Below are 14,789 nucleotides of genomic sequence, written 5' to 3' on the forward strand. Positions count from 1 at the left end.
GATAGCGTAAAGGCGGGTAAGTTTACTCAAAACGCGGCTAGGGCACAACAAATAATTAAAACCGCCTTTGATTATGCTTCTAAGACTTCAAATCAAATTCACTCACTAAAACTCCCTCCCCTTTTCAAATTCTACCACTAACCAATCACTACCCTAAATTCACTCCACTCTTCACTCCCCACAATCATACATTACTTATTCCTTTCCTACACATAAACACAACTCCTCACCACAACACCCAAGCACAAACCCTTAGCAGCCGTTTGAGTTGAAGCAAGAAGCAATAATTTTCTCACTTGTACTCCTTGTGTTTATTTGATTGCTCCCACGTCTCTACAGGGTTTTTTTATTCTCTCATAATTTAATTATGATCTAAAACTGCATATTAGCGAGAGGGACGAATGCCCAATTGTCTCTCAATGACCTTGATGTGTGAAATCTTGAACTTCTATTGTAAGGGGGGATAGATTCTTGAAATTAGTTGGGGTGGGAATTTGGTTGTGTTGTCCTTAATATTAGACTCATGGGCAATGAGTGTTCGAAACCCCCATTGGGTCAGTAGGCATTTCGAGTGTCAATGTCTTAATTGATATAACAATTCGTTATGCCTACCAACTATTTGATAAAATGCTTGAATGAGAAAAAGTGTGAATTCAGGTGAAGTCTGAGTAACCCAGTCAATATAATGAGTGTAATAATGTGGATTCATGTGCAAAAAGCCATTGGTGTATGCTATAAATATCTATTAAGATCAGCCTGAGCTTTGTGCAAAGCTATCTTTATTCAGATTTGAGGGATTCAATTCAAACTGCAACTCCTTCACTTTGATAACATCCTCCATTATGCAAATCTATTGGAATATATTGCCATATGTTTCCTCACTCATACTTGGTCACTTCACCTTTTTCATTTTAGACTGCAACTCAATGAAAGGATTAGCTGCAAAATCCAAGCACCAGTTTTTTTCTACCACTTCCATGAACTTTGGATGATAAGTCCAAAAATTCAGGAATTTAAAAGGCTTAACTACCACTTCAATATGAGAATCACACACTATATGGAGAGGAGCATGATCAGACCCAAGTGTAATCTGATGAACAACTTCAGCTGATGGGAATAAGTCCATGAACTCTTAATTGCCCAGAACTCTATCAAGTCTCTTGAATATGAAATCCTCCTCTATTCTATCATTCCACCAAGTGTATCTGTTCCCAGAGAATTTCAGCTCCAAAAAACCACAATTATTAACAAAATGAGCAAATTCAGCAGTTTCTGAGTGATGAACTGGAAGGCCACCAAACTTTTCCGCTGGTTTGAGAATAACATTAAAGTCACCCCCAACTATCCAGGGCACATGAACATTAAGAGCCACCTATCCAATTGAGTCCCATAATTCCTGCCTCTTAGCACCACTGCATTTAGCATACACAACAGTGACATATGCTTTATACTGCCTATTTATATGAGATGGCTTAAGAGTAACATGTTGTACTGAATCAACAATAACTTGTGCTTGCCATTCCTCAGTCCAGAATAACCAGATCTTTTGTGACACATTAACCATTGCATTTTGTATACCTAACCTTCTCCTGTATTCTTCAATCACGTCAGGCTCTTGGAAAGGTTCCATAATTGCTATAACTGCATAGTGATGCCTCATATGTAAATCAGTCAACCTTTGAAAAGAATTCTGAGTGTTTACTGACTAATATTCCAAAATAATAGTTTTTCTATCATTGAGAACTAAGAGGCTTGTTTTTATTACTCCTTGTAGTAACTTGAAGTGGCACAACATTTCGCTTGGTCCTCTTACCACTTTTTAAGCTACTACTCTGCCTAGGAGATAAATCTCCATCTTAAAATCTGCTCTATATTAGGATCCAATGACTCATCCTCCATTGTGGCTCTTTGCTAAATCATTTTCTGCCTCATCAAATTCTGCCTTTTCAGTATGCAGCACTTGCAGTGAAGAATTTCCTAGATCTAAAGTATTAGGATCCTTTCCTTTATCAACATCCTCTCCTTTACTCTCCACTTGAAGCTGATCAAAAGATGCTTCCTCCACTACCAAAGGCTTATCAGGAATCATATTTGTGGACACAAAACTATAATGTTCTGTGCAGCTTTCCACATCTTCTTCATTACAAATTTTTTCCACCCAAAGGATCCTGCCATTTCAATAATTCTGAACCGTCCACTTGTTTTTCTAGACTAACCTCTTGAGTATCAGTGGCCTTCACTTCACCATCAAGTAATGTCTCTTGACCTGTCACTTGATTATCAGGAAAACCTTGCCCAAACTCTGCTCATCTCTTTCTTGACTTTTTTGAATTTGCTTCCCAAAAGATGCCTCTACCCATGGCTTTGCTGTCTCTTTCCCTTTTGATGTTGTTGTCTTAACAATCTCAGTGTTAAGATCATCATGTTCCTCACCATCATTAGCAGCGAAATCACCAAACATATTGTTAGTAGCAACACGTATTTTATTCCCATCATTGTTAGCTTTCACCCCATTATCTCTATTATCTGCCATTGCGTTCCATCCCTGAACTGGTTTGTTATACCCCCCCCCCCCTTTATATCTTTTTCTTTATGGAGTTATTCCTTCGATTTTTGTCTTCTTTTGTATTCTTCTTCTCTTGACCTTCTTTAAGACCTCTTCAGTATGTTGTCCCAGTTTGTGATCATTCTTCTCTATAGAACCATCAATATTATCAGTCTCTTGTTTCTTGTTAGTACTTCCTTTCTTGTTACTGTCATACATCACCTCTTCTCCCTCATCTACTGGATACAATTTAGGATAAAGCTTGAAACACTCAACTTCATTATGTCCTAGTAGCTTACATGTTTTACAATATTTTGGCAGGTGATCATAATTAATCTCAATCCACTTATCAATAATCTCACCAGTGATCTTCTTCCTCATTCCAATATTTACCCTTTCAGATAAATCTTTCAATAAGTCCACTTCTACTTTAACTCTTGCATAACTAGGCCTGGTTTGATTCTTTGTTGGCATATCCACTTGCAATGGCTTCCTTACTGCTGAAGCTAAAGTAAAAACAGCTTCTTTGACAAAGAAGTTCAGAGGCAAATAAGGGAAAGATATCCATGCAATAGCAATGCATGTTTCAGCATCAGGATTAAACCAAGGATCCCACTTAGGGGTTCTGTAACACCCCGTATCTTAGAACTAAGGTTAGACTCATATCATTAGAGTTTTAGCGGAAAAATTGAAGGCTTGAACGTTTTGCGAAAATGGTTGATAGGCCTACTTCGGGCAGTGATAACTCTTTCATTAGTTGGGAATTTGGAAAAGTACCCTCAATGAAAGTTGTAGTACGTAGAAATACCTTTCTAACGATATAAGGACCAAGCCAATCAGAGATCGGATCAAGGAGATATGATCATCTCAATATGGCTAATAGTAAGGCACTTGAAATCCTATAGAATCGGCTAAGTTTTCGATACGTCTGACTTCCAGCCAAATTTCGTGCAAATCCGTTGGGAATTTGAGGAACCTTCCTTGATGAAAGTTGTATCCCTTTGAAATAGCTTTCCAACGGTATATTATGAGTCTTGAACAGAGTTATGTACGAGAAGTTATTCCCATTTTACCGAACACCGTGCAAAACCGAGCACCGTCGCTTCTCGGGGCGCGTGAGGGCGCGTGAGAGAGCGCGCGATGGCCCCGCTTCGCGGAGAGATCGCACAAATTTGAGTTTTTAGCTTCAGAATGTTGCGCGATGCACCCGCATCGCGGAACCATCGCGAAACGGTTCAGTTTCGGGTCAAAAGGTCGGGTTTACGCGTTTTAAGTTATATTTAAGGTTTGGGGTTTCTTTCCCCAGCACCCCATTCACGCAAAATTAACCTAAGGTCAAGAAGAACAAGTCCCAAGCCTCAAGAACCCTACAAGGTAAGTTTTATCATGATTTTAGGTTGAATTCAAGTCCTAATCTCTTTCTAACTTGAGTAAACCCATCTCAAGGTTCAAGAGTTCAAGATTTTGGAAATCTTCTTCAAAGCTCAAGTCTTTAATTCAAGTTTTGGAGCGACTAAGGTATGTAGAGTTACTATCTACGTGTGGGAACATCATTGTTTCTTCCCCACGCCTCATAATCCATAAATTATGATTCTCTACTAAAACTAGGATTTCTATACCATGTTCATGATAACCCTAGGTCCATGTCCATGATTATACTACGTATGAATTGTTATAATCTCATCATTGAGTTCTTAATATTTCTTTATGATTATTGAGAATCCGTCCGTAATCCATGAAAACCCATATATCTCATTTCATGGGTTCATGCATGCTAGTTATGATATATTATGCTATTTTCAAGAAAGTACTATACATGTTTTACAAGTTCATGCAAGCAAATTATAATTTATGATATCCATGTACAAGTAAGTTATATTCATGAAAACCATGTACAAGCAAGTTATGATTCATGCAAAACCATGTACAAGCAAGTTATGATTCATGAAAACCATGTATAAGCAAGTTATGATTCATGAAAACCATGTACAAGCAAGTTATGTTTCATGATATACTATGGGCAGCAAGTGCCACTATTTTACATGTTCATGTTTTTGGGAGTTACTTTAATTACGAGGAAGGCGGATAACTCGAAACTACGTAGCCACCGTAGGATGAGGATCGCTCCACCCATGTCCTGCACGATCTCTCATAATATTGGATCCTTTCATATTTTATTAAATCTCATGTTCCCTGGCAAGGACTGAGTGTTCTGCTGGCGGGACGCAAGCACCAGACCATGGATCGGTTATAAGTTATTGCTCTCCCTACTTATGATATTTTTACCATGTTATATATATATATGTATGTATGTATCCATGCTTATGCTCATGCTCATGTTCATGTCCAGGTTTCAGTTTCAGTTCTTACCATGTTATTCCATGTCCCATGTTATTTCTTTCAGTTGCTTTACATACCGGTACATTCAATGTCGACGTCCCCTTTGTGCCGGGGCCTGCATTTCACGATGCGGTGCGATATACGGGACGACACACGTACGCTCGATGGGACAAACATTCGTATCGGCTTATTGGTGAGCCCCATCTCATTCGGGGTTTAGTCAACTCTTTATTTTATGATTAGTTATGCATCTAAGGTATCGGGGGCCTTGTCCCGATAAGCATGTTTTCCGGTCAGACTCATGATAGAGGTTTCATAGACTAGACAAGTCAGTTATATTATGTCAGACATTCGGAGTTGCATAGCCATTTTGGCTTATTCATGTTATTCCCGCATTCATGATTTAAACAAGTGTTTCATTAAATTGTTATGACATCTCATGTTTTATAAAGGCTCATCATGCATTCACGTTATATTCCGCTCATGTTATGCCTCATGATGATTCAGCAAGCCATGTGGTTCGCTCGGTCACATGCAGTAAGGCACCGAGTGCCGTGTTTCGCCCAGGCCATGGTTCGGGGCGTGACAGGTTCTCATCGAATACCACCAATTTTGATGATTGATATAAAAGGCAGGCTTCGATAGTAGATTCACATAGTTTTCAACTAGGGTTGGTTGAAGCAACACATACCTATTGCGTAGCAGACCTATAGGAAACTCTCCCTTTAATTCACACTGCTTTGGTTTAAGTTTACGAAGCTCTTTAATACCAGGCCAACCATATGAGAACTTTCTAACAATGGCATATTTGAAATTTTCTTGTTTTATCATCTATTCTATTTCTTCTTCATCCCAAAAAAATCTTGGTTCTCCATGCAAGTACGTGATTTTCTTTTGTGGTAATAGTGGAAAACTTTGAACTGGTTGTATGGGTTTTAAGTTTGCTGCGTAGGTTCGTGGTTGTAAAAGCTGCATGGGTTGTTGTATAGTATTGGGTGGTGTTGCTGATGACTGGACAACTTCTGGTGGAGGCAGCCCAGTGGCCGTGGTGGCCATGGTGGCTGAAAAAAAAGGATGGAAAATATTAGGGTTTTGCTATGGTTAAGATTTTGACAAGTAATGATAGTGCTAGTCCTTTTTGGCTACTACTTATTCAGTATTGCAGACTTTTAGTATTTCTTTCGCACAAATATATTTCAGCCAGTTATTTCTCACTCTATTAGCATGTGTTTATCATACTTAGATAGCAGTATACCACATGTTCATCCAGCCAGCCAATTGATTCGCTCGGTCACATGCAGACAGGTACCGAGTGCCATGTTATGCCCAAACCATGGTTCGGGGCGTGACAAAGCTTGGTATCAGAGCCTAGGTTCAAGAGTCTTAGGGAGTCTATGAAGCCATCTCTATTGGGGTCTCGTTTATGTGTGTGTCTGCGCCACACATATAAATAGTTGGCCACCAAGACATGCAGGATTGATTCACTTCTTTCATACTCTAGATCGTGCAGTTAGAACAGTGCCTCAGGAAAGTCTTCTAACTTCACGAAATTTCGTATTTCAAAAAAATTCCTGCAAAGAAAGTACACCAAAAAGACTGCAGCTACTAGTCAGGAGGCTTGCACCGAAGCCAATCAAACTACAAATTCACAGGCTCCACTACTAGAAAATAGGCCTATGGCAACAGTTTAAAATTCGTTGCAGTAGATCCGTTGCCATAGGTCTATCACAACGGTTTATGGACTCATTACATCTGATCACGTTGCAATGGGTCTATTGCAACGGTTTTTAGCAACAATTTCGAAACCGTTGCAATAGAACCCCTGTGGCAACAGTTCTAAAACCGTTGCAGTAGGCTTTTCTATGGCAACAGTTATTTAGTCAAATGGAACGGTACAAAACTGTTGCAATACCATTTTATGCAACACTTTTTAAGTTCTATAGCAACAGTGGAATTACATAATTGCAATGGTTGATAGAAGCTATAGAAACAGTTTGTGTTAGCTATTGTAACAGTTCTTAGAAACTACGACAACTGTTTATGGAGAGGATATTGCAATAATTTTTTGAGACTTTTACATAAAAGTAAATTGTATTACATTATCTAACAATTCAAAAGCATGCATAATTAGCTCTCAAAGTAATGAGAAAATTTCCCTAAAGAAGATTACAAAAATATTCAAATACACTAATGTTACAGGAACAATCACATAACTCTAAGCAGGGTCTTCACCGCTTTTATCCACTCTTTCTTCATTCGATCCACCTGTAAAAGATGAAAATAAATGATTTAGCAAAACATTTAAAAAGGAGTACAATATCATGTATATCCTAAATAGTGCCTTGAAACTTTAGTTGGTAATATAAAGAACAGATCACCAAGATGTGCTGAATTAGGGAATAAATACCTCCATTAGTGTTAACATCTTTTTCTCACTGATCTTATCGTATTTCTACCTCATGATACTAGCTTTCACTCCCCGCCATTGAATGATGAGCAAGTAGAAACTGTTACAAGTCAGAAAACAAGAAAACCCCCGGAATTTATAATAACAAGAATTCAACAGCGGCTGAAATGTCATTGAACAACTATCAGAGCCTAAATTTAATACTTAGCTCATTGGAAGAATATTAGTGAATATCATTAAGCTTTTTAAGAATCCAATATTATCTTGTACAACAATATCATCTTAACTATTTGGAAATGCAAAAGAATTTCCATCCTATATCTTTTCTACAACTTAAAAGGATTCTTGGTACAATTTCACATTTGAAGATTATTCCACAACCGAATCTCAACAATATATTTTTCCGAACCTGAAATCAGAATTCAAACCCAACTACTAATGATCCCAAACTAATATGGAGGAAAATAGCTACGGGAAAACTCATTGGAGGTTAGGAATCCCGGATTTGTTAGAATAGTACGGATAAGGATATTTATTCACTATTCATAACAGTCCAATTACACAATTTAATTTCTATTTAACAGTATGGATAAAAAACATTCAGATAATCCAATTACTAATTGGTTTCTTTTCCTACCTACTAATAACTTGCTAATTAAAATAGATGCTACTTAGAAAGGAAATAGCAAAATATCCAAAGAAGCAATTAGACAACACCATTAATTAGAATATCAAACAAAAAGGGGTGAGCAAGTGCGAGGTTCGGAAAAGTAGAGGATAATGGTACTCTAGAGTCACGCCACTTCCCTACTCTTTATTTCTTTTGAAGAGTTAGAAGTGAGACTTACTTCAACCTTGGAGAGTCATATAAATTTTCGATTCATAGTGTTGTTGAGTGTTCCATATCTAGACAGATTCCTAAAAATTGAATTAACAAGAGAAAAAATATAGACTGAGAACAGATTTATCACGTCTAGTGTAGCATACAGGTCATTAAAACACATACTTGTGAAATAAAAGAACTTTTCATAACAGTCTGTATTCCCATATAATATAGGTGATTAAAATATATAATGTGAAATAACAAAGCAGAATCATAAATTTTACCAAAAGAGACGGAATAATATGCCATTGGATATGAAATTTACAACTGAGAAATTTTTGTTTTCCTAAGGTTCTAAGTGATTGTTAGTAATTATAACCGTGTCATTTTTTATCACTAGAGCATAACCATAAGCTCTACAGGAGAAGCGTACAAAATATACCAACATACCTTTGTAGCAGCCGAAGATAAATAGATATTAGGAAGAAGAGAAGAAAGTTGTGTAGAAGTTGATAAATCTTCACAAAATGAATTTGAGAAAATGAAGGACCACGAGCTAGATGCAATGATCGACCTTGGTTTATTTTTGTTGCAATTGGAGGCTACTTAATAAAGTCTGCAAGGATGTAGTATGGTCTTCTAAAATGTTCATGTGTGTATCCTAGGTCATTTAAATCATGGAAACATCAGGTTCTATGTTTAAATGTAATAGCTCCTCATGGAGCATAAATGTAATATTAGAGCAAGTATCAACAAAGTAATCTCATTAACCTCATTAAAACAATGTTTAGGCGGAGTATGAGGACAAAGAAAGATGTGAAAAGAAGACATGGAAGCAAAGACCATAATTTTTCTTGGTGAAAATTGGTGGATTTTGACGTAACATTTTTTTATCTTTCAGGCCTTTGTAAAAATGTACTTATATATATAATAAAAAAATTAAACTACACTTTTGCAATAACCTTTATCATTTCTTTCACCACTACTTATATACTAACAAACTCAAATTAACACTCTAAGTTCTGTGTCTTCAGATATCAATCTCACCAACATCTTTTATGTTTAGTAATAATTGTGGGAATGTCAAAGCAAAGATAAAGAAACTTTTTTGGAAGGGCAAAGGGTCAAATTTACCCTCCAAGTATGATTTATAGTTTAAATTTGCCCTCCGTCAAAGTTTTGGATCAAATTTGCCCTCTCCAGGATACTTGATATATTTGTCCTTTTATGGATGGAAGCCCACATCACAAAAATAATAATAATAATAATAACCACGTTGGATCCACATCAGATCCACATAGGCAACTTATACCCAACCCAATAAACCCAACTTTTGATTCTTGTCATATAAGCTAATAGAGTCTTTTTGGGTAAGGAAAAAAGTTATTGTATTTGGTGTTTATGCCTAAATAAATGCACAAAAATGTGTATTTTACATATATTTAGATCACATTTTAAAATGCTGACCATAAGGGCTACTGATGAAGGGCGTAGCAACGGATACGGGCTCGGGCCTGGGGCTTTGAGAAGGATGGGTTTGAGTGATGAGGAATGTAAGGCTACTGTAGTGGCAGGAAACGTTGTTTTGGGTTCTGGGTTTATTGGGTTGGGTATGAGTTGCCTACGTGGATTTGATGTGGATCCAACGTGGCTATTTTTTTTTGTGATGTGAAATTCCATCCATAAAAGGGCAAATATATCGGGTATCCTAACCGGGGGGGGGGGGGCAAATTTGATCCCAAATTTTGACGGAGGGCAAATTTAAACTATAAACCAGACTTTGAGAGTAAATTTGACCCTTGCCCATTTTGGAAAGAGACAGAGCACCCTAAATTACCTCCAAGAGTTCTTCTATTTCTCTGATGACACATGTTCTAAAAAGACCAACAAAAATAGTATATTCTACCTCATCCTATCAGTAAAATAATAAAGAGTAAATGTGTGCACTTTCTCCACCATAAGAAGAAGCAATGCAGATAAAATTTTATACTTTTAAGTGACTAGCACGTATCAATTTGTTATTGTAAAGGAGCATATGCAAACCAACCATGTTAAATTTACGATTTAATCAAAGTATTCGAGTTGTTTATAAAGGAACCACAAAAACTTAAAAGGAAAATAATGGGAAAAAATGACATCTAGAAAATGTTAATGGAGAAATAATAGAACCACTTCTTGACCAATCTACCAAAAAAATAGAGAATTCTACCAAAGTTAACTGAAACAAAGTAGAAATCCACAGCTAAACCCTAGCCACAAACAGATTTACAAAATTATCCAAAACTATAACACAATAATACATCAAAATCATATCACACAAATAAACAGAGAAAGAAGTAGAGATGAACAAACCGTTAGGAGGACAAAAAATCCTTACAAACTTAGCCCAGATCTACGAATTTTGTAGGGAATTTCTTGATGCGAGCGGCGTAAGGTTTAGGGTTTCTGAGGCAACTGATAAAACTGAGCGGACTGACATCGTTGATGATAGAGTGGGGGAGAGGACGAACGAGATGCGAAGGTGTAAAAGAGATACAGGGATGGGGCTTGAACTTGAGCAGATAATAAATGAAAAAAGAAAAGGCATGGGAAAAGAAAAAGAAAACAAAAATTGAAAAAACCAACCGTTGCAATAGAGAATTTTAGGCAACAGTTTGGAAAACAATCGTTGTAATAAATAGTCTATTACAACGATTTTATAACCGTGGCTAACAACCATTACCATAGGTTGTCTATTACAACGGTTGTGTAACCGTTGCCATAGATTATTTATTGCAACAGTTATATAACCGCTACAGAAATAAGTGTTGCAATAGGCCAGATTTCAAGTAGTGCTCGAGGGATGCACACTAGGGCTCAGGATTCAGACCTCCCAGCTCAGGGAAAACCTCTAAGAGCTGTGCCTCCAACTGCACCTCCCCAAGCGCCAGCTCAGATTCCTTGCTCTTCCGAGACAGATGTTGGCGGAGCTATTCAGTTGCTCACTCAGTTGGTGGCTCCTCAAGCCGAGCGTCAGGGGTCATCAGGGTCCAGCTCTAGGACTCAGGAATTTTTGCGCATGAAGCCCAAGAAGTTCACAGGAACAGTCCTAGATGCAGACCCTCAGAATTTTATCGATGAGTTGCAGAAAATTTTCGGGGTCATGCAAGCTACAGACAGGGAAGCAGTGGAGCTTGGTACCTTCCAACTTAAAGATGTGGCTCACTTGTGGTATGAGTCATGGGAGATGTCCCGCAGTAAGGATGCTTCTCACGCTACTTGGGAGGAGTTTAAGACCGCCATCATTGACCATTTTCTGCCAGAGGAAGCTAGAGAGGCCAAAGCCTGGGAATTTGAGCGCTTGAGATAGGATGGCATAAATGTGACATGATATTGTGTCAAGTTCTCATCATTGTCCAGGTATGCTCCTCACATGGTCAAAGACATAAGAGCCCGAGTCTGGCTCTTTGTGTTGGGACACAGTCCAGAGCTTTAGGGTCCTACAAAGATAGCAACTCAGAACAAAGATATGACCATCACTAAGATGTTGGCTTTTGTGAAAGAGAACGAAGATGGTATGAAAGCAACAGAGGCTAGACAGAAAGAACAAGACAGAGAGTCTGCAAAAAGGGCCAAGTCCACAGACCATTTCAATTAGGGAGGTGGTGGCAGACCATTTCAGAAAGGTAAATTAGCAATATCTGCCCCATCTGCAGCCAGTGCCCCGGTCCCAAAATTCTGGAATGATCAGAAGAACAGGAATTCTGGAGCAACAAGCTTCCAATCTCAGTCCAGCGTAGGTAACAAGGGTTTTCAGCACTCCGTCTGTAGTAAGTGCAACAAAAAGCATCCGGGAGTTTGTCATTTAAGTATGGATGGTTGCTTCAGATGTGGGCAGCCAGGGAACTTCTTGAGAGGCTGCCCATTAGCGAAGCAGGGCAACGCAACATAGTCCACTAGTTCAGCAGCCCCTCATGCTTCTCAAGCCCAGTCAGTGCATGGTGCGACTAAGTCTGGTAACACAAGCCGCATGTATGCTTTAGCGGTCGTCAGGACACAGAGGCTCATGCAAACGTAGTCAGAGGTATTCTATCAGTCTTCAGTTTCAGTGTTTTTGCTCTTATATACCTAGGCTCTACTCTTTCTTTCATAGCCCCTTTCATTGCTAAAAAGTTTGGGGTAGAACCCGAAAAGTTGCATGAACCTTATGAAGTGTCTACTCCAGTTGGAGAATCAGTTTTAGCCAGATGCATCTATAGGGGTTGTCCAGTCAGAGTTTATCATCGTCTTACCACAACAGATCTAGCAGAACTAGAAATTATAGACTTTGATGTAATTATGGGAATGGATTGGTTAGCAACCTGTTATGCCACAGTAGATTGTTGAGCCAAAACAGTTCAGTTCAGATTTCTTAATGAGCCAGTTTTAGAGTGGAGTGGTGATTGAGTAACACCCAGGGGCAGATATATTTCCTATCTTAGAGCCAAAAAGATAATTTCTAAGAATTTACCACTTAGTCCGAGTCAGGGATGCCGATTCCCACACTCCGACTCTCCAGTCAGTACCAGTTGTCAGTGAGTTTCCAAAGTTCTTTCCATATGATCTACTCGGAGTCCCTCCCGATGGGTAAATTGACTTTGGGATTGACCTGCTTCCCGCACTAAGCTGATATCTATTCCGCCATCTAAAATGGCCCCGACAGAGTTAAAGAGTTAAAAGTCCAATTGAAGGATCTTCTTGATAAGGGATTTATAAGGCCACACCTTGGGGCGCACCGGTCTTGTATGTCCGAAAGAAATATGGGTCCTTACGTATGTGCATAGACTATTGCCAGTTGAACAAAGTCACCATTAAGAATAAGTATCCTCTTCCCCGAATAGACGATTTATTTGATCAACTTCAGGGTGCTCAGTGTTATTCCAAGATTGACCTCAGATCAGGCTACTATTAGTTAAAGGTTAAGGGAGCTGATATCCCAGAACCGCTTTCAGAACCCGTTATGGTCAGTTAGAGTTTCTTGTCATGTCCTTTGGGTTGACGAATGCACCAGTAACTTTCATGGATCTTATGAATAGGTTCTTCAAGCCGTATCTTAATTTTTTTATCATTGTATTTATTGATGATATTCTGGTATACTCCCGTAGTGAGGCTGACCATACAGAACACCTCAGAATAGTATTGCAAACGCTCAAGGATCGCGAACTTTATGCAAAATTCTCAAAGTGTGAGTTTTGGCTAAAGTCAATGGCATTCTTAGGCCACATAATTTTAGGAGAGAGTGTTAAAGTTGATTCTCAGAAAATTGACGCTGTTAAGAATTGGCCTAGACCCACATCAGCATCAGATATTAGAAGTTTCTTAGGTCTGGCAGGCTACTACAAGCATTTTGTAGAGGGGTTCTCCTTAATCTCAGCTTCGTTGACTAATTTGACTCAGAAAAAGGTTAAGTTTCAGTGGTCCGATGCATGCGAGCAGAGTTTCGAAGAGTTGAATAAAAGGTTAACTTTTGTTCCAGTTTTCATGCTACCAGAGGGAATCGAAGGGTTCGTAGTCTACTGTGATTCTTCAGGAGTTGGTCTCGACTGTGTTTTAATGCAACATGGTAAGGTTGTATCTTACGCATCTAGACAGCTTAAAGTTCATGAAAAGAATTATCCCACTCATGATCTAGACTTGGCAGCAGTAGTCTTTGCACTGAAGATATGGCGTAACTATTTGTATGGAGTGCATGTTGATATCTTCACCGATCATAAAAGTCAAAGTATATCTTCAGGCAAAGAGAGTTGAATCTTAGACAGAGAAGATGGCTCGAATTGCTTAAGGTCTATGATGTAGATATTCTCTATCATCCAGGGAAAGCGAATGTTGTAGCAGATGCTCTCAGTTGGTATTATATGGGAAGTTTAGCCCATGTTGATGCAGAGAAGAGAATTATGACTAAAGAAGTTCACCGTTTGGCCAATCTTGTGGTTCGACTTTTGGACTCCGAGGATGGTGGTGTTGTTGTTCAAGATAGATCTCAATCCTCCTTAGTCGTTGAAGTGAAAGAGAAGCAGTTTCGTGATCCCTACCTGTTGCAGCTGAAGGAGGGGATTGATAAGAATAAAACGACAGCTTTTGAATCAGGAGGCGATAATGGTACCTTAAGGTACCGAGACAGATTATGTGTTCTAGATATAGATGGGCTCAGAGAGCGAATCATGTGAGAAGCTCATAACTCCTGGTATTCCATTCACCCAGGTTCCAGTAAGATGTACCATGATCTTAATTCGAAGGTTTTCTTCGAATTGACGATGAATTATGATCTTGTAAGTCATAACCGGGAAGGAGATGTTACACCTTGCAGTTTGGACGTTGAGTTTCGTAGGTGGTTACTGCTTAATTGTGAACACTGGAGTGATATGCACCTATCTTATGGTTATAAGGGTTTAAGTTCATATAGTAAGCTATGGAAAGATTGGAGGGCAAGTGAACTAAGAAAATTAAATGTGTTGGAACTTGGAAGAAAATATGAGGGGTAATTTTGGCCCAACTTGGAGAAAGAATATCATTTAGTAGATGAGGAGTTTTGAAGCAAAGTAAAAGCCTAAAATAAAGTTAAATCTGTCTAGTTTCATTGCGCACAAATCGCTCATCGATACGGCATCGAAGTGGAGAATTATGGACGTTACAAGTTAGGGTGATAGAGTAGAAAT

The 14,789-nt window shown here is 38.6% G+C and overlaps 1 long non-coding RNA gene across 1 annotated transcript; it reads right to left on the bottom strand.

The window, feature by feature from the left end:
* Positions 1 to 6,910: 6,910 nt before the first annotated feature.
* On the bottom strand, positions 6,911 to 10,734 carry LOC132042098 (uncharacterized). Its single transcript, XR_009411356.1, has 4 exons — positions 10,468 to 10,734; positions 8,137 to 8,210; positions 7,293 to 7,360; positions 6,911 to 7,150 (listed from the first exon to the last, which is right to left on the bottom strand). It is a non-coding gene; the product is annotated as an uncharacterized LOC132042098 (long non-coding RNA).
* Positions 10,735 to 14,789: the final 4,055 nt, after the last annotated feature.

This window comes from Lycium ferocissimum, unplaced genomic scaffold (genome assembly GCF_029784015.1).
Source record: "Lycium ferocissimum isolate CSIRO_LF1 unplaced genomic scaffold, AGI_CSIRO_Lferr_CH_V1 ctg13285, whole genome shotgun sequence".
NCBI lineage: Eukaryota > Viridiplantae > Streptophyta > Magnoliopsida > Solanales > Solanaceae > Lycium > Lycium ferocissimum.